Source organism: Cygnus atratus, chromosome 14 (assembly GCF_013377495.2).
Source record: "Cygnus atratus isolate AKBS03 ecotype Queensland, Australia chromosome 14, CAtr_DNAZoo_HiC_assembly, whole genome shotgun sequence".
In the NCBI taxonomy this organism is placed as follows: Eukaryota; Metazoa; Chordata; class Aves; order Anseriformes; family Anatidae; genus Cygnus; species Cygnus atratus.
Genome location: NC_066375.1, coordinates 19,553,476 through 19,573,524, shown reverse-complemented (window position 1 = coordinate 19,573,524; position 20,049 = coordinate 19,553,476). Strand labels below are relative to the sequence as shown.

General features: G+C 39.8%; 1 long non-coding RNA gene across 3 annotated transcripts in view; it reads right to left on the bottom strand.

The window, feature by feature from the left end:
- The window catches only part of LOC118256752 (uncharacterized), a 171,381-nt gene that overhangs the window by 73,582 nt on the left and 77,750 nt on the right, over nucleotides 1–20,049 (bottom strand). For 2 of the 3 annotated variants that reach the window (XR_004781318.2, XR_004781316.2), the window contains exon 5: nucleotides 19,348–19,426. This is a non-coding gene — a long non-coding RNA (uncharacterized LOC118256752). Of the gene's footprint in view, nucleotides 1–12,861; nucleotides 13,037–19,347; nucleotides 19,427–20,049 lie in introns of those variants that run through there. The other variant, XR_004781315.2, reaches the window with a different exon arrangement.

Genomic DNA, 20,049 nt, shown 5'->3' with positions numbered 1-20,049 from the left:
ATCCTCAGCATCACTTTGGCTGTTAACAGAAGTCGAAATCAACCTGAGACCTTCTTTTTGCAATGAGAAAATTATATTACTGCTAATGCATTATAAAATGACAGTAGCAATCACTTGCCTCCTATCTCACCCAATCCTAGCCAGTGTTAGCACTACAAAAACTGAAAGGATTACCACTCCCGAAGTCTAATTTTCTGGGTTCCTAACAGTGCTGGTTTATTTCAGAAATGGCAGATGTTTTGCTTTAGATTTTGGTAGTAGGAGTGGTAATGCTGGAATCTTCTGGATGAATCTGGCAAAATCTTTTGAAAACACTGAGCTGGCTAAAAGTCAAAATATTTGGCTCCATCTATTGGGCCAGAGAATGAATCCAAACTTATTTATTTTTTAAAAACAGTTTATATTTAGGCTCCTACTATGGAAAGTTTTGACCTATATATTTTGTAAATAAAAACTAAAAACTTTTGTAAGGTTAGACTGGCAAACTTATACTGAAATGTTTAAGTACGGATTTAAGAGCTGATTTCAGACATGGTTCAATGAAAAAGCAGACAGAAAACTTCTCGAATGGAATGAGCTGCTTTGCTTATGGGCAGACGACACCAGAGGCTTGTACGGCCAGTTGTTCCCCCTCACTCCTACCTCTATAATCTCAGGAACCTGCTTGTTATTTCGTTAATGAAAGGCAGGAAGAGTGGAAAAAATAGTCTAAGCCAAGCAGTAAATGTCTCTTTTGCTTATTGCCTTAGCAATTCTTTCTAATATTATACAGTAACACAGTTCTCAGGAGATTAAGATTTCACATGTTTTGTCTCCTAGTAGCCTCCTATTTTCTACATAAGCACTGTGCTAATGGGTTAAAGCCTAATAAATAAGTCTCTTCTGAATGCAATGATTAATCAGTTAGGAGTTACTCGGACCTTTCGGTTTAGCGATATTTGTTGAAGTGGAAGGTCATTAAAATCCTGTGCTGTCTCTGTGCTGACCTCTGTCACAGAACTGTGTTACAAGAGGCTCTTTTGGCAGAATTGTCACTGGCAGATGGCAATTTCAACAGCACTAAAGCTGCAAAGCAATTCCTGGCAAAGTCCAGTATTTTTCTTACTCCTCAGCAGAGGGGTTTCAGCATCATCTTGGGGAGCTGAGCTTATAATTTCTATTCAGATTGTGATGGCTTATCAGTAGCTTTCTTCATTTCTACCACACCTGGGACATGATCATGAAAAAGAAAGCTACTTCAGTGTAGGAAGTGTAGTCTCTGGTAGCAAAAGGTGGGAACAAGCTCCTGGCTCCATGCAGGCCAGCTGCCTTGTGAAGACACACCGGAGTCACTACTGCTCGTGCTGTGGCTGGAGAAGGCTGCAATCAGGTCATGCTGGACCTTTTTGCTTACTCTGGAGTAGCTTGTTAAACATCTCTTCTGCTCTGTCATGAGTTGAGCATGTCTGCAAATCCCTGTAAGCTCTGACCCTCTGCTCAACTGCCTCCACCAGATGTTCCTGCCCCCATCTATTCTTGGCTGCCTCACAACCTTCTCATGGTGCTGCTGGAAACAGCTTGTCGGTATTTTGGGCTAGCAAAATTATATATGAGGAGAGTCAGGCTGTCCCAAAGGCACCACAGAGCAATTCATAAAAGTCTACTTGCAATGCCGTAAGCTCAGAAAAATGAGCATCACACACAACTTCTAAGAGGTATTCGGAGGTCTGGGACCTCTCACAGAACATTTGGATAGGGGAAGCGCATGACTTGGTTCACTTGTCAAGCCTTAGCAATAAATGGCTACCCATCTGTAGGCATATCCCAAACATTAGGAGGATTTCACATTCACTTATCAGGCTCCATCAAACAAACAAGAAAACAAACAAAACAACGACAAAAAGAAAACCCACACTCAATAAAGCAAGCCAGTTTTCTAAGTTATTGCATTCCTCTTCTGATCAACAGGGAAAGGGACTGATTAAAATTATTGAACCAAACAGATCACACAAATGCTAAGTTCTGCCAAAGGCAGAATAATTAATGTGTTACACGTTGGCTCATTCTTATGATTTGTTTTGCAAGATAAACACCCATGACTTGAAGAATTTACCCTGTTTTTTATTCAGCAGACAACTCAGAGTAGTTACACATTTTCTATTCCCTATAGATGGTTTGCCACTAGACAGCTAAGCATATCCACCGAATATAAAAATTACTTTGAACAATAGAAACATTTAATCACAAAAGTCAATAAAATGCAGTTTTCATGAAGTGTTATCTGTCACCCTCCCCCGTGCACAGAAATGAGAGCTGCAAAGAACTTTTTAGCCAATGAGTTTCTGTCCTTTACGTCAATTCATCTAGACTCTTGCCCTTGCAAGATTTTTTTCTACACTATATTTACTACCATTTTATCCAAAATGAGATAAAGACATCATAAATTACAAAGTTCTAGCACTTAGTCTGGTGGCTAATTTCTGAAGTCGCCTATTGTCGGGAAGCTTTTCGCAGATACGCAGCCGAAATGTCTGTATTACTAATCATTAATCAAAACAGCAAATACTAGAAATAGAAAAATACCAAGCAAGCTTTTTTCCTTCTTTTACTATTTCTGTTGCTATTGTCAATGAATCAAGATCAAACTATTTTACAGACACTATCTGATTCTTTCATAAATCACTTGGGAGTTAGACCGCAGTGCTTCTAATCAATGTCTCTAAGGCACAGATGAATGCCAGATTTCTTACTAAAGGGCTTCCAGCGTCCCAGAACAGCTGGCTTTTCAGGTTACCAGGACCTTTAATGCTTTACAGAGGTTCATTATCCTCTTCAACGGATACGGATTCACCTACAGAGCACTTACAGCACTGGCACCTTGATGTGTAGGATGGAGCAGGGGGATGCGATGGACATTAGGGACCAAACGGGGTGTGTGCCTCAGCACGTCAGTATGTAAAATGGATAAGGGCCGGGTGTGAGACCATTGCTAACAACAACACACTGCTCATGGTACAGAATTCAGTGCACCTGGTGCCATCTATGGGGTCAGGGACAGGGACAGATGACAAATGGGGGGTGATGGTTAGAAAGCTGGCTGCCATGCTCAGAGCCTGAGACCACACGAACCTGAACACGCATGGTAGCGGCCTCTGAATTATCTCAGTGAGGGCTCCCTGCAACTGCAAAGTAACAGCATAACTTGAAACAGATTACAGAAAGAAAACTTTGGACCAAAGACGTCAGTGGGATTTTGGCTCCCAGCTCCCATCAGATCCGGCTATCACCTGCCCAGGATTTCAGCCTTCTCCCTCTTTGAATTCAATCCACTGGAACATGCTGCCATTTAATACACTTTACCTTTTAATTTATTCTTTTCCCTTTAGTTATTTCCCTTGTTCAACTCTTCACTTAGGTTGAACGCACATTGGTGTGCTTGATTAGGTTCTTATAAACAATTCTGTTTGAGATACTCAAGAAGGGCAAAAAAATGAGTTTGTTCCCTGCTATGCACACTAGCCCTGTAATGACAGCAGAAAAACTTCTTTAGTAGCTGAGCAAACAGATGTAGATGTGAACGCTTCCAAATAATTTGAGCGAGAAACTGACATATCAAAACGCTTTCAAAGGCAGAATGGCCCTTGAAACTAATTAGTTAATCTTGTAGTTAGTTGCTTCATATTAGCCTTTGCTGCTATTTCTGTAGATTCTCTGGCTTCCTCTGCATGTGTTTGGTCTTTTTTTGTGGGTAAATTCTCACTCTGATAATCATCCTTCCCACTTGCCGCTAGCTTTTCCATATGCACATCAGCAGTAAATATATTAGCTTTCCTTACTGCATACTGAAAACATACAAGCCTAGGATTTTAAAAGACCATCTGATCTCTGTTTAACATCCTAATATCTGAACACTGTAAGGAAAATCTCACTGTGTGAGAACTCCTTATTGATCCAATGCAGAGAAAAAAAAAAAAAAAAAAAACCAGAGATGAATATTTAGCAGAAAATGAAAGTTGGAAAATGACAGAAGACTGGTTTGTGAAAATTAAAATGAAGTTTATTTCTTATCATTTCATTTAAAATCTTTGCGTTTTACTAGTAAAAAATTGAGAAATAAATTATTTTGGAGAAAGGCAGATGAAGAAGATTCCACAGAAAGCCAGACTTATTTATTTATTTTTTAGAAAAATTCAAGCCTGCTGATGAATTTTGTTATCTGCTTGAACTGCACTGACAAAGCCACAGGGATTATTCCTTTTCACACCTTTTACTGTCCTGTCAGCCCTGTGCTATGATCACAAATGCATTTACTCAGAACACTAAAATCTTACTCCAGGCATTTCAAAACATGAATGACCTTCAGGGCTTTCTTTCACAGTGAATACAAAACCTGCCCCAAAGTGCTGCTGCTCTGAGCTCGTCTTGTCAGATCCTCAATAGACACATGGCCTGAGGAATAAGAGGGCCAGTCTTCATCTGAAGACCTACAGCAACTTCAGAAGATTTAACCTGAATGGCACAGCTACTCCCTGTATTTCTGCTGGGTCAAATTAACACTAATCTTAACCCTCTTTGAACAGAGAAGGCTCTCTGTCACATATGTATCCAGACTTCACACATTTACTCATTTTACTTTTTGCTAAGCTGCTAAAGCCTTGAGTTTCATCACTTTCTACTGAAGTAGCAAAGGAGATGCATATCAGACAGAGGAGGAACTGCTGGAAAGCTGAGGCTTGAAAGGGGCCTTGCTGATGGATATTGTTTACAGCCTTCAGCACAGTTCGGTTTCATCTCACTGAAGCAGGTAACAACCCCTGAGACAAAGATCTCGGTCTCACTGCTGTCCTGGCAACACACACACTGCACCAGGGCACTGAACAAAGGCCCATGGAAATGTAACTCTGAAGAAAAAGGCTCATCATAGCACATCATGTGTAATTACATCACTCTGGAATAAAGCAAATTTTTATGTTTATGAGTGAAACGCCTAATCAATAATCAACAGGTCCTCTCAGCTCATCGCTCTCCACCCACGCTGCACTACTGAATAACGATGATGTTTTGCTGCGATAGCTCCAGGCAACGCTCTGAAATGCAGTTTGTTAACATAAATTCTTCTACTAATCTTAATTTTCTGAGGATTTATATATTTGTAGGTTTTCCTCAATATAAAACTAACCATATATCATGGTCTCTGCTCAGGTTTCAACCGTATCCTGGGATGCATCAAGCACGGCATCGCTAGTTGGTCAAGGGAAGTGATTGTCCCACTCTACTCTGCGCTGGTGCAGCCTCACCTCGAGTACTGTGTGCAGTTCTGGGCACCACAGTACAAAAAGAACATTAAACTGTTGGAGAGTGTCCAGAGGAGGGCAACGAAGATGGTGAAGGGCCTAGAGGGGAAGACATATGAGGAGCGGCTGAGGTCACTTGGCCTGTTCAGCCTGGAGAAGAGGAGGCTGAGGGGGGACCTCATCGCAGTCTACAGCTTCCTCACAAGGGGGAGCGGAGGGGCAGGCGCCGATCTCTTTAGTCACCAGTGATAGGACGCGAGGGAAGGGTGTCAAGCAGTGATGGGAGGTTCAGGCTGGATATCAGGAAGAGGTTCTTCACTGAGAGGGTGGTCGCCCACTGGAACAGGCTCCCCAGGGAAGGAGTCACTGCACCAAGCCTGCTGGAGTTTAAGAAGCGTTTGGACTGTGCTCTTAGTCACATGGTCTAAACTTTTGGGCAGACCTGTGTGGTGCCAGGAGTTGGACTTGATGATCCTTATGGGTCCCTTCCAACTCGGGATATTCTATGATTCTATGATATAATGTCTTCCCAAGTGTTAAATTTTGCAACACTCAACACATGGAACAATAGCAAAAACAGGGCAAAAATTCTAATAAGCACTTGTGCTCTTTTCTACTAAGTAACATTAGTCATTTTTAATTTTCATAAGCCCCAAATTATTTCAAAGGTAGGAAATTTAAACCATCCCTCTAGTTAGTAAAAAAAAAACTCATTTATTTACTGATTCTTCAAAATAGATAGTACCTTTTCATCAATAAATAAATCAAAAGTTTAAACTTTGATGAGTTATAATCTTGACTATTAAAGCACAGCTAACAGTGATTGGCATCAAGTGTCTGATGAACTGTTGCACAGCCAAGTTGATTAAATCCTGGATTTAGCATTGATATTAGAGAACGCTTTTTGAAATTCACATTTTGGGTTTTGTCTATTCGTTTCTGTAGTGCTCTAGGCATAAAAAGATCCATAAAGTGGAATATATAATTAATATATCACTCCCATTTTTTATTTTTCTATTTTTATCATTTATATCACACCAAATTAAAATTAAGAGAAATGGAGCACAGTAAATGGTTTAAAAGTAGTTAGAAGTTGCTGTATTTGTTAAGTATAAAATAACCTATACGCATAAAAGCATTAACATAAATAATATGCCTGAATAATGTACTTGCTCAAATAAATGCAAAACAGTTCTCATATTTATTTTGCAAATTTCTTCCAGGAACATATACTCCACTGGGTTTCTCAGTTTTTATATACTTGACCTTGGAGCTCAGGAGAACTCCTGACTTGGTGGTTCCACAGCAATTCATCCAACTTTTTCATTGCGCTACTTCAGGAGTCAAATGGACTCAGTGCATGAATTTGTCTTTTACTGTGCAATATTACCTAGAAATTCTTCAGAAGAAATCTTGCTTTGCTGGCAGGGCATGAAGCTTTTTCATAACCGTGCAGCAATTTCTGTCTGCAAATCACCATAGAGACTAACAAGTGATCTGTACCAGTTTTCTCCACAGAATTACAGAATCATTAGGTTGGAAAAGACCCTTAAGATCATCAAGTCCCACCATCGACCTAACACTGCCAATCATGTCCCTAAGCACTACATCCATACATCTTTGAAAAACCTCCGGCGACTCCAGCACAGGGCTCGGAGCTTCACAGAACATTTCTCAGCACTGCCGGTGATCCCAGCCCAGGACAGCCGGTTCAGAGGCTCCCCTTAAAGCGCATTTTCTGTGGCAGCACCAGGAGGGGAGCCCCTGAGACCAGCATCCCCAGCCCACCCCTCAGCAGCTCCCCACTGCTCTGCATCAGGACTTTGGGCAGGTAAGGCCCCCGATGCTGCCTGTGCTGCCTGACTGCTGGCCCCAAGTTGTATGAACTTGAATCTTTTTTACTTTCCCTGTGTAATTTCTACATAAACATACTGCATGTGCAATAAAAGCTCATCAGGGTTCTTGTGCTCTCATAATTTATAACTTGAATATTATTAGTGTTGTTTTCACTTTCTGTGAGCATTCACACATATAAGAAGCTCACTGATAGTGAAGAGATGAGAACAACCACTAAAGGTCAGCTGAATAAGATTATTTTTGTTGTATTGAACCAACACATTGAATTGAGTGATGAAGCTTCCCTTACAAAGACACGACTTGTTGTCACACTATCTGCTCTTATCTTGCTACACCTGCACCACAGCCCCACAGAGGGAGTTTTAGCCCAGTCTGCTCCCATGGCCCCTTCCATTTTGTGCTTTAAAGCTTTCAAGTTGTAATGCTATATTAAATGTGTGAGAAAATGCTACCAGTTGCAGGGAACAGGTAACCCCACGCCCCCAGTAAGCCAGGGGGAAAGATCCCAGAAGCAGTTGGGCTCTCAGCAATGGCGTCTGGTCTAATATCTAGTAATAAAATTCATACATATTCCCTCTAGGCTGAAATAAAAATCTAATGCATCAGGAGAAATTACTCTTTTTCTTTAAAGGTGCATATTCACTCCGTTAATTGAAAAGCAGAAACTGGAAATTATCAGATAATTGATTCTTGCTGTAAATGATTTATTGGGCATTGTAATAAACATAACAGCTCTTTCCACTTTAAGGCCACAGCTTTCCTCACCTAGCTGCTGCTGCTAAGTTAATTGTCCTTGCTTGGAAATATATTTATATTATACAGACTTTCCATTAATGCTCCAGGTTTAAATGTCATAAAATTAGATGTGTTTTTCAGTAACACTTGAAAACGTACCTCAATTACAGCAATGGCCGCAAAGGTGCAGCTGTAAACATGATACATTGCCCTGAAGAGTCTGGAATTCTTTATTGATCTTAAAAGCTTCTATGTGATTGAAAATCAGTGTTGCAACAGCAAGATTCAGCAAGGAATTTCACCCAATATCACTTCAGCAAGTACAGCCAGTGCCTTCCCAGAAAACGACCGCAGTGTATATGGCTAACTAGTCCAAAGTGAACCACAGAGCACGTACAGATTTACACACACACATATATGTGCATATATATGGACACATAACAGCTTTTATTTTTTAAATTGCTGCTCTTAGCTGAACTGCTTTGCACCCTCTTAAGAAAACAGATAGGAGAGATGAAATAATATTGTATCTCTAGGATGCATTTAGAAAACATCCTTGCAGCTGAAATAAATGCAGCATTATCAGCTAAATTAAGCTGGCTCTTTCAAGGAGAAAGTCAACTTGCAGCTGCTGGAGCGAAGGAACATTTATTTACAAGAAGAGTATGGGTGAAATGTTTACTGTATTGTCAAGGGAATTTTTCACTCATCTTCCCAATGTGCTTTTGTGAGATCCCAGTGAACTATGAGGAACAAGCACCCAGGAGCCCACCCAGTCCAGAACATTGGACCTTAGAGAAAAATGTGAAAGAGGAGACTCGGAGTCTCCACTGGCTGATATTTCTTGCAGTATTTAATCAGGTTGGTTTTCTTCCTTCCTGTTTTATCAAGATCTATGAATATCACCTGCAACAGAAATCATAGTGCTTTCCTCATGAACTGAAGGATCCGAGCTGCCCTTGCCATGGACCTGGGTGCTGCCTGAACCAGCTCCCCTGCTCACTGCCTGGCCACAGTTCTCCAGACGTTGTTTTCCAGTTATACTTTTTGTTGTGTAACTTCAGATACAACAGAAACAGTTATTGTTGGAAAAGGAAAGAGTAGGAAAGTCACAAATACTATCATGAAACAGTAATTCTGTTAAGAGCAAGCCAAGCATTCAACCTCGCCAACCACAAGCCCCAATCAAAGCTCTGCTAGAGTACAACCCTGTTTCTTACTTCAGAAAACAGCATTTTTCATCAGCTTAATTATTTCATAGGAAATATGAATGCAAATACAACATTAGGTGGGGAAGCAGATGTATTTGGTGAGAGCCTTACAGCTGTGAAAGAGTCATGTAACACTGTTTTTTTTAATTGTTATTCTTATTATTGCTTCCAGATATTGAAAACTGCTGTTTTCCAATTGGAAAACAACCAAAGCTGGAAGACATCTCTATTATCATGCTTGGATGCCAAAATAATACCTTTTTTTTTTTTTAATAGAATAGATGAATAGATTTAAGGATTTAGATCAATCACAGCGGAAACCAAACTCCCGTGTGTCCCCCAAAAGCTACACATGTAGTAAGTTTACCCAAAGGTACACATGCCCCCTGAGTGATTAAAATGATTTACAGTGGTCTGTGAGCTCTTGCTAATGAGCAAAATCCTTGACTGCAGCTCTGCTCATTTTCCCCAAAGAGGTACTAACTTTGGCCATTTTTCATGGAGTGACTCACACAGCTCAAATCATCCCTGCTCTCTCTTCTCTGTCACCCATGAAAAATCCTTGAAGCCATCTATCCCTAATCAGCCTGATTATAATTCAGTTCCAAATCAGTGAATATAAAACAATACAAGGACTGGAACAGGACAGAACGCTGGCCCAGAAAACTACAAATCTATGAAAAATAGCACTGTTCAACAGTTGTCCGGATTTAATTTTAGGATAAACAGTAGAATATATCACCTCTTCTTCTGTCTGGCCTTGATTTAATATTTGCAGTACTAATTTAAATCGTTTAATTCGCAGAATTTTTAGGTCCGTCATCTGTTCCCACAATTCAGTCAATATTGTGGTTCACCTCACACAAGAAATTCATCTGCCGGCCACTCTTCACAAGCCAGATTAATTTTTGTTGATTGATTGATTGGCCTCTGTCCACGACGCATGCTAATTTTGGACCATTTTAAGCTCATAAGGCTTTATACTGAGATCCATTGATTGCAGTTATGAAATGATGAATGGGTTTTCAACCAAAAGCAGACAACTGATGCAAGCTTGAGGAGAGAAAACAAAATAATCCCTATATAGCAGAAGGTGCAGAGCTGCAATGTCCTCTCTGGTTTTGTTCCGATTTTCCCCAGGTGGTTGGTGGTTCAGTCTTCCAAGCCATGCAGACCGAAGCAATACTTAAGGCAACTCCAGGCACTTTTGCCAGGTCTGTGCCTCAGAGGGTGCTTTGCTATCTCCCAGTCCTCATGTCCAGGTAAAGATCTCCTGGTTAAAACACAGCTGGAAGAGCCAGCCTGTCCCTGGCTCCATCACAGTTGGTGACCATGGATACACCTTTTGCAATCTTTGTTTCTGCTTTTCTTATCTATTAGTGGGGCATACTGAGGGTTTTGATCACTCTTCATTAATGCTCTAAAACCACATATGCTTCCTGGAAAACAGTTTAAGTATTATCATTATTGGACTATGATTTCTTATAGAAATGTAATACATATGCCCAAAGGTACCCAAAACTACATAATTTTATGGTAGAATATCATGTCTTTAAAAGCATTTTAATAATTTATTTCCTTGTAATTCTGGAAAGATTATGCAAAGAAATTAAGATACTTGCTGGTGTTTAAGAAGATTTTGTATCCATTCAGTTATCTCCTAAAATTTCCTAGTTGAAAAATCAATCTCACCATCCAGTTTTCTATAGTCAGCCCCATCACAACACAGCTGGGAAACAGAAACCTGAACATCTATTCAGCATTTTTTCCAGGTAGTGTTTAAGGTGTAAAGAAAATCTCTAGTATATGTAGCCCTGCTGGGGATCTAGTCACTGAGGAATACCAGCTGAGAGCACTTGGCCTTCTGCACCTGCCATTCAGTTTTCCAGTATGGATGGAGGAATGTTCTCCAGAGGGGATGCATCATTTGGATATGGTTTCTCATATCAGTCTGCGGTATTCAGGGGCCTTCAGGTTACAAAATATGATGTGTGAATTATATCTTCAGTTTGGTCTTTGTGGTTTGGCAGTGTGCTGTGTCTTACAAACTGAAATATATAACAAAATGATTCTCTCTTCATCATTCATCAATATTTTAAGTTATAAAATCTGGATGCCTAGAAAATAAGCACCATCACAATTAAATAGTAAACATGTGAATCTGGAACATGATCCAGCACCTGAACACAAGAAGAATCCTGTCCAGAGGAAAGCCACCAGCACACCTCTGTTGGAATCCACAGAATTATTTTGATTGAAGGAACCTGACCCCAACCCTCTTTCTTTTTACAGGTTATAGTGTCAAGATTTATTTTCACAGACTATTCACTACTTCGTATGTTCCCCACAGAAGACTGGAAGATTTCCAATCCCCTTCCCCTTGGAAGACTTATCTTGAGAGAGAGAAACACATACTGCTTCAATTTTACCTTGCTATTATAGCATATATATTATGAACTACCACTTCAGCCCACCTCCAGTTCCATCAAATGGCTCTGAAGCAGATGTTAAATGGCCAAAGACGAAAGCATTTAAGTCTGGTCTGAGCTACACTTTGTAAACGAACGGTAACATTTTTGAATCCATTGCAATTACTCTAATTTCTGCACCAGCATATCTATGCGTCTCTTCATTTTTCTCTTCCATCAGGGAGATTTGTATACATTTTGCATTTAGAGATTTTGTCATGCTGAAAAATAAATCTTCTACCCAACTGCCTACTAGTTAGAATTAATTTGAAATGGAACTTGTTAATTTGCGTATCATTGGACTATAGCCTTTCCAATTGCATAATATCTTTGCAACTCCAATAAAACCGTTAATTGATGTTACTGCCCTCAAATTACGAGCTTTTTGTACGTATAAATGACAAGGAAAAGAGAGAAAATCAAGAATTAATAAAAAATAGCAGCAGGTTTTAATTTTCAGAGTACTGTTTGTATTCTTTTAAGACAGCTATACTATATTGGCTGAATGCCCCAAGAATAGACATACTTATTTGTTTTGTTAATGGTAACATTGGTTTTGTGTGCTCTGAAATTAGGACACTTCCTCAAAGAAAGGCAATACAACCAAGTATTAACGGTACTCTTGGGCTTGCCGCAGAACCTGGAGCTGGAATTCTTCAAAGCCTGCCCCAAAAGAACGTTTCTCAACCTCTTCCTATAGGAAAAAATATTTTTTGGGAAAAAAAATAACTACAAAAAACGCACAACTATCACTTGCCTTGTGCAGCACCAGCATCATGAGCATACTCATTTATAAGCAAGTGAAAATAAATTTTCTGTAGATTTCTATGCATTTTTGTACCTTTTCATAGTTTATTGTGTTTGTTTTCACTCATCTTATTTATTTGGTTGTTTGCATGAATAGGAATGCATGGATGCAGTTGTATTTGTACATTGTAAATATCTCACAGGCTGTTTTTTCATGTCTCACAGAAACACAGCCACAGACAGAAGGCACTGAAGACCGAGTGTTATTACACTGCGAGGCAGCTATGAAGCACAGACCTGGAAGTCCAGCAGCCCCACTATGCAGACCCTCCTTTACATGTACTTGCAAGGAGAGCTAAAGGCAGCTCTTGCTTCTTCCAGCACATCGGGGGATTTCTGAACCCTATCATCATATGCAGCATCAAGAGAAAAGAGCAGGGGATTTAGGGAAGATCAAGAAGGAGATGGACAGTGAATATGGGGCATAAAAGAAGGTCCAAAATAGTGAAGACTTCTTTAATTGTACATATGTGTTTGTAAGTATAAGTAAAGTTTACAGAATACATTAAAATGAGTTTAGCATATATACTCATGTGTCCAAATAGCTCAGTATCCTGGTGGAAAACTGACTGAAGAGATTGGAGCAAAGGCAACATCGTCGTTCCCACTGCAGAGCTTGGAGGAAGCTACGCTCTCCCATCCTGGCTTTGCCTCTTGCCCTCTACAGTCGTGTGGATACAGTTCCCTAATTTAAAAGGAGGATGTTTAATTATAGCTGGATATTTTAAGTTCAGGAGAGAGGAAGAAGGGGAGAAGCGAACAGTTTTAAGGATAAAACAATGCCCTTTTATTTTTTTTATATGGGAACTCTACTGCCTTGCTCTTTATTTACTCTAACTTAAGTGACATCTGAGTTTAAAACAAACAAACAAACAAGAATCTGCATGTCCAAACACTGAGAAAAAAGTTGCTGACTAAGAAGACCTTTTCACAATACTGCCATGCAGTAGCTGCCTGCGAGGTAGAGAGAATGCATCTACTCATAGCACTGCTTTGCCACTGGGAGACGTGGAAATGGAGTGGTGATACCGGCCTATTTTGTGAATTGCTTGGAGATTAATGGATGAAAAGCAGATAAGAGCAGGAATATAATTAAAGAAGGGCCCAGGATATTTCTTATTCTCTTCCCCTTTCCCAGCACTCACACCAGTATGATGTGTCGTTAGGCTAACAGCAAGGATTATTCACTCTAAATCCCTAGTTATACAGAATAAATAACAGCTGCAAGGCATAGGATAAAAACATGTCCCTCTCACAGGTGTTAACCTTGAGACATATGAATGTTTCTGGCTGGAGGTCTGCTGCCTGCAGGCTGGGCAATTCAGAGCACTAGGGGCAGTAATTGCCAGCCCATAGTTTGCAGGAAGCATCCTGGGAGACCCTCCAGGATTGCTGACGGGAAATCCATATTGAAGCTGAGGCTGGCAGAGGAAAGCACTGTACTGTCTGTGGTGTGCTAGGGGTTAGCTATTGGTGATCAGGGGTGTAGGACACGTGGGATGGGACAGGCACAACAAATGCTCTCCAAGGAAAGCTCTGCCATTCAGTGCTAAAGTGAAGAGCACATGATTCCGTGCCACTCGAGTCCCAAAATTTCTGTCCTTTACATTGGCATATGCAGAGAAACCTGTAATGGGGGTGATGATTTCCTTACAACAGAGACTGAAGTTCAGGTTCAACACTTTAATTTCAAAATCTGTCACTAAAATCACCATTACTGGGTAACGTCTGTCATAGAGTATGGCCAACGAGTGTAAATTACCCAGAGAAGTTCACCACTTTTTTTCTTTTTTTTCTTTTCCAATGAAATCATTGCAAGTAGTTGGCTGTATGAAACCTTTCTTTATCGTTTCAGTAGTACCCCACAACAGACATTACTCCTTTAAAATCCACAGAACTGCTTGCAGATTTGGATACTGGTTAATGAATAGCATGACCTGACCTGAAGTTATATAATTTTCAAAGTGGCAAAAATGTCTTGCGTGGGCAGAAACCTGTGGCTTTGGGTAGTTATAGTCTGGGAACATAACAGATTATTTCACAAGCTTCATTATATACTTGCTATTGTAGAATCATAAAAAATTTATGTGGATAGCTTTATTCCACTTTCCCTTCCTCTCACCTCTCCTATAAATCTATCAGAAACAGATACATCAATGTCAGTAAACAAGGAGGAATATTATCAGCTTCATTCCTTTAACATGATCTGGACATTGGCCTTTTCTAACAAAATTAAAATATAATAATAATTAAAGTGCCAAGATAAAAATGATGGAAATAGCGCAGAAACCCAAAGCTATGTCATTAATGAGTGATACTTGCACACTGCTGCACCAGGTAAGATGGAGAGAACTTAAGGTCTCGGGATTTAAACCTGCATTTTATCCAGAATTAATTCCCTTTAATCACATTCTCAGCAACTGCAGGGCTATTTCTCTACAATTCTCTACAGACCTTGTTAGCTAATCTACAAAATGTCTCTTGTATTGAAAGAGTGAAAATAGACAGCTTTGCATACTAATAACATGGTAAAGAACTGAAAAAAAATGTAGATCAGGCTTTATATTGTCAGAGGTGTTATCATGTTACCATCAAAAGCTGGGCTGAATAAAAGTTATAATTAAAGAAATAGGAGAACCAAAATACACTGTCATCGTATTAAAAAGTACCTTCACTAACACAGTTTTTAAAGACGTTTACAGTATTGTGGGTTGGCAGCTAAATTTTGAACACATCGTATTAAATAGAAGCAGTAATAGAAGAGTCGCTTTTTTGAAAATTGATAAAATTCCTATATATTGTAGGATTTTAGGGAAAAAGAAGAATACGGTACAACTAATCACTAGCTTGGCATCTATTTCTCAAGCCTAGCCTGTCACTTAACCTGTAAAAATGAGATGCAGTAGAGATTAAATACAGTTGATGATGCTGGAAATACATCACTAAAATCTAAACTGGGATTTTTTTCTCAGTCACTGAGCTAATGAACATTTCATTTCCACATGTGATAATACTTTTTCTGACATGAAAAGATGTTTTAAATATACAGCCTATAGGATTATAACAGACCTATAGGACTGTAACAGACCAAATTTAAAAGAAGGTTAAATTATTGGGTGCCTAATTCAGCCAGTAACAACTGGCATATCTCCACAGTGAAATCCCATTCAGCTGGTCCTTTCTTCAAAGCTAACAAACAAATACCAACATCTGGCTAGCTGTCTAGACCCCCTTCAGCAACAGAGGGGACAAATAGGCTTTCCTAAATGGCAATTCGTTCAATATTTTAGACTTCTTTAGGAATCATCCCATAAAGGTGCTACTTTCCCAGTACAGATAACCTGAGCAAAGGGCTCAGAGCTGATGTGTACGTGACAGATATCTCAAGTTCTATCATAAGATCTATGTCCAACATTTCCGTAGTACAGAAAGCTCATGATGAATTCATCTTAAGGAGGGCATTTGCAGCTGGCAAGGAGTCACAGAATCATAGAGTGGTTTGGGTTGGAAGGGACCTTAAAAACCATCTAATTCCACCCTCTGCCATCGGCAGGGAGCACCAACACACAGTGTTTATGTTCAGATATTATTCTCCCAGAGAGAGGAAAGTAAGCAGGCCAAAGATCAGCTATGTGCATTAGATATTTCTCTGTACTGGGCTATTCCTATCTAACATTTCACAAAACTTCTTTCCAGGTCTTCTGGGACTGCAGACTTCATCATAGGCTGAAATAGCTGTTTAATAAAGATAGGAGGCATCTGTGATTCTGAGCAAATGTATGTTTTGGCTTAGAGGCACCGAGCAGAGTTGTGGGATGCTGAAAAGCAGCATATCATTGCCTTCAGTAGCTGGCATGAGTCACTCATGGAGGAGGCTAAAAGAAATTCTGTGAGCCTGCTGGCTTTGACAGGCAGAGGTTCAAAGGTGCAGCAGAGCTGCCTCTTGGGTTCAGCTTCCAGGAGGTGACAGACAGTGAAGTGCAGCCTCGAGAAGAGAAGGGCCTCCCTTGGGAAAAGCCTTCTGAGAGAGCTTTATCAACCAAAGCATGGCTCCCCACTATCCCATCTGCAGTTAAACTACATTTCGGTCCCGCTGCTTATTATTCTATGGAACTTTCTTGCCAAAAATAACCATGAAAGGGTCAGAAGCTAAGCCAAAGGTCCATCTATGCATGGACAACATTTACTTGTTCACAAAGTTTGCAAAAACATGCACATTACCAGCAGGGCTCTGACAGCAGAACTTCAGCATATGGAAAAGAAAATCCACTTTTTCCAACTAAAAATAAACACAAGATGTTCCATTGCTTAATTTAACTAGCAGCATTTCTGATTCTTCCCTTTGAATTTCATAAACCCAAATCTTAAAATAAAGGGTGACAGACAACACAAATCAGGCTGGAGAAAAGGGAGGTCCTGCATTTCAGCCTCAACTTTGCCTCATATTGCTTCAGAAAGTAGGCATCAGCCAGTGTTTTTGTTGTGAGCAGCCGTGGGATGGAGGCAGCACTGAACTGAATATAAAGTATCCCTGCAGTTCCCTGCACTGTGAGGAGGGAGCTTGTGCTGCTCTGGAAAGCGCCAATAAAATACTGGATGTTTCCTTAGCTTCTCCCCAGTAAAGCCCTGCTTCTGAACACAACTGAAGACCCTGGATCTTCATAAAACTCATCAAAAGTACAAAGGATGAGTATAGTACAAGCCTTTTGTCATAGCTTTTATTGATGCAACACCCTCTTCCAGCAGGAAAAAAAAAAGGGTGGGGGGAAAACAATATAGGAAGGCAGTAGGAAATACTAAAGATGTTGATTTTTAAACAATCTGTATGCAAAAGCACACTTTTCTCAAGCATTACAGTTTATTTCTACCTGAAAGGTTATTTTACAGACGGATGCATTCACTGAGCTGGACCACCCAGGAAGTCGTGACAGATGGCAGAAGAGAAGACAAAAGCCACGACTAACTAAGCCACTGACCAAACATCTCCAGAAATCTGAGGTAGCAGGTTCCCGAGGAGCAGAGGGGCCTTCCCGAGTGTGCAGCAGTCAGAGTTCCCTCTGGAGGCTGCACAAGTCACACTCCAAGGGACAGTGCACAAGAAGACCTGAGCACCTTGACCAGGAAGATGAGAGTTTCCACACTACTCTACAACAAAGGACATGGTTGATTTACATTTTATGTCAACTCGCAGCTTGGAAGATGAAAGTAAGTTTTCTGCTAACACTTCGAGTGGTGACGTTTTCACCCGACGAGGTGTAGAGCAGCACTGCCCATCATGAAATTACAAAATAGGAAAGTTAAGAGATGTGAATTTCAGTTCAGAATATTCCTCAGACTTCAGCAGAAAAAAAAAAAAGTAGAAAAAATAGTGATACTTTTAAAAAAAGATTGTTTATGTTTATAATGGTCATCCCATTGTGGATGGGACTCTGGCCAAAGCATTTTTCATAGCAACTCTTGTTGCCTCAGAGACAGTAACATCAGCAAAGTACAGTGCCATGCTCTTAATTACTCCTCAGTTTTATGAGCTACGTCCCTGTCATATTCATAAAATTATTTCATTTCTGAGTCCTTTAAAACAATTTTTAACTACTTAACCAGCAAATGTTCCTGAAAATAGCTAGAAAATGGCTAGATTTAGATGATGTATTTATGTTTACATTAAAAAGGCATCATAATCGATCAGAATCATTATTATTTTTAAAAAAGATATGTTAAATGAAGAAATTTAATTATTTAAAGCATCACAGTTTTAAGAACACCAATTAAGAAAAATGCAGTATCTAAGAAGTTGTGGAAATAATTTTGGCAATAAAATGACTTCTCAGAAGTAATGAAAAATAAAAAAATTGCTTCCTTAATGATCATATATTGCCTTCATCAACTTTAAAGTAAAGCTCCTCTGTTTGTTTAATATAATATTCTATATTAAATGCACATATGCACACACACACAACTAATTCCAACATAAAAATTATTTTTGGCCTTTCTCTGCATGCAGATTAATCCATAATTTCTGCAGAAACATTTGAAGCATCTAAAGAAAAGCAGAACATATTTTGCTTTTATCCAAAACATTTTATAACTGTTTAATGCGAATACTCAAAACCACTCTGAGAGTGGGAGGGGGAAATTCGTTCATTGGCTGTAATGGTGGATGGAAAACGTATGTGCTTCAGGGAAAAGCAAATATTTCTAATATGAACTAAGGCATCTGAGGACAAGGGCAGGGTAGAGCGGGGGGCTGTTTGTTGTTGCAAATTTCCTAGAAGACAACATCTGTAAACATGTTATGTCTACTAATAACTAATAACACAGAAAGTGCAAAGTTGGAAAGAGTGGGAAAAACTCTTCGGCATTCAGATACAGAGCTCATCAGATATTTGGTAAATACAAGCTATTGTGAATCTCCTGCCAACAATATACTTTCTAAAAAGTAGCACATGGAATTGCTTGCAGTGAATCCAGGCTCCCTAAAAGCTGGGAAAGGCCTTTCTTGCAGAACACAAATAAGGCGTTTCAAAGAAAAGACTACCCAGAAGAAAATACATTTTTTTCAAACAACGGCAGTTCATTTCGTAACAGTGAGACCCATCTGCCCAGAACAAATACAGGAGTGTCACCACTAGAGAATCACTGCTCTGTATATCTCTGGTTCAGCCTCACCATCCCCACCACCCTGCCCCAGCCCGAAGCAGGACCAGCCTCACCATTAGATCTGGCTTCACAGTCAGGACGTGTTGCCCAGGGCTATGCCTCTTCAAGGTGTGAATGTCTTGGAGGATGGAGATTCCCCTTCCTCCCAGGGCAAACAGTTCTAATTTAAAAGCCAGTTATATGGAGCTGCATGTGTGTGCACAGCTCAATAACAGAGAAAATACAATGCTTTTCAAAGAGTGGAGCAGTGCCGTAGAGGAAGTATAGACAGGGAGAAGCTCAAGTGCTGGGACACCTTGGCAGCATCTGTAAGAAGCTGAATTGACAGCTGTGCCTTACCTTGGCAATGAACACCTCTAGCTTTATTCAGCCTTTCCGAAGATTGCTGCGTGTTCCAGATGTATCTGTGCTAGGAGACCTGGGAAAAGGAGACGTCTATCAGATAAGCAAACTTAACTCTTAATGACAGGTTTGGTGGGCAGTAACCTTCTGTTAATTAACGTAATATTAATATGTCAATTAGAAAACTGCTTAACAGAAGAAAATCCAAGTAAAGCTTATTCTGCTTGTGCATACAAATCATTTCATATTATGCAGTCTACTTAGTCCTTGAATGCTGATGTTAAACAAAGGGACAGATCCCTGCAATATCTCTATACTGGCAGGTGCTTCCAGCTCCTGGTACAACAGATGAGTTGTTATTTTATGCTCCCCTGTGCTGAAGACCAGCAAGGTTAATCTGAAGAGCAAATGGGAAGATTTATGAAGACAAGACAAATAAAAAACCTCCCTCAGAAGATCAGGAAAAGAAATACTTACAATGAGAGGCAAGATTATTTAAACTCAAGTTATATTTTTTACTTGGTTAGACAACAGGGATGTGGAGTAAATGGTGTGGAAATTAAGTACATTTATTTTAGAAAATTAATTAGAAAATCACTTTCAAATGGGGTTATAGGTATGTGGAAGGATTATCTGATTGAGATAACTGAGACAAAAGCACTGGAATCATTCCTGAATCCCATTAGGTTTAATTAAATT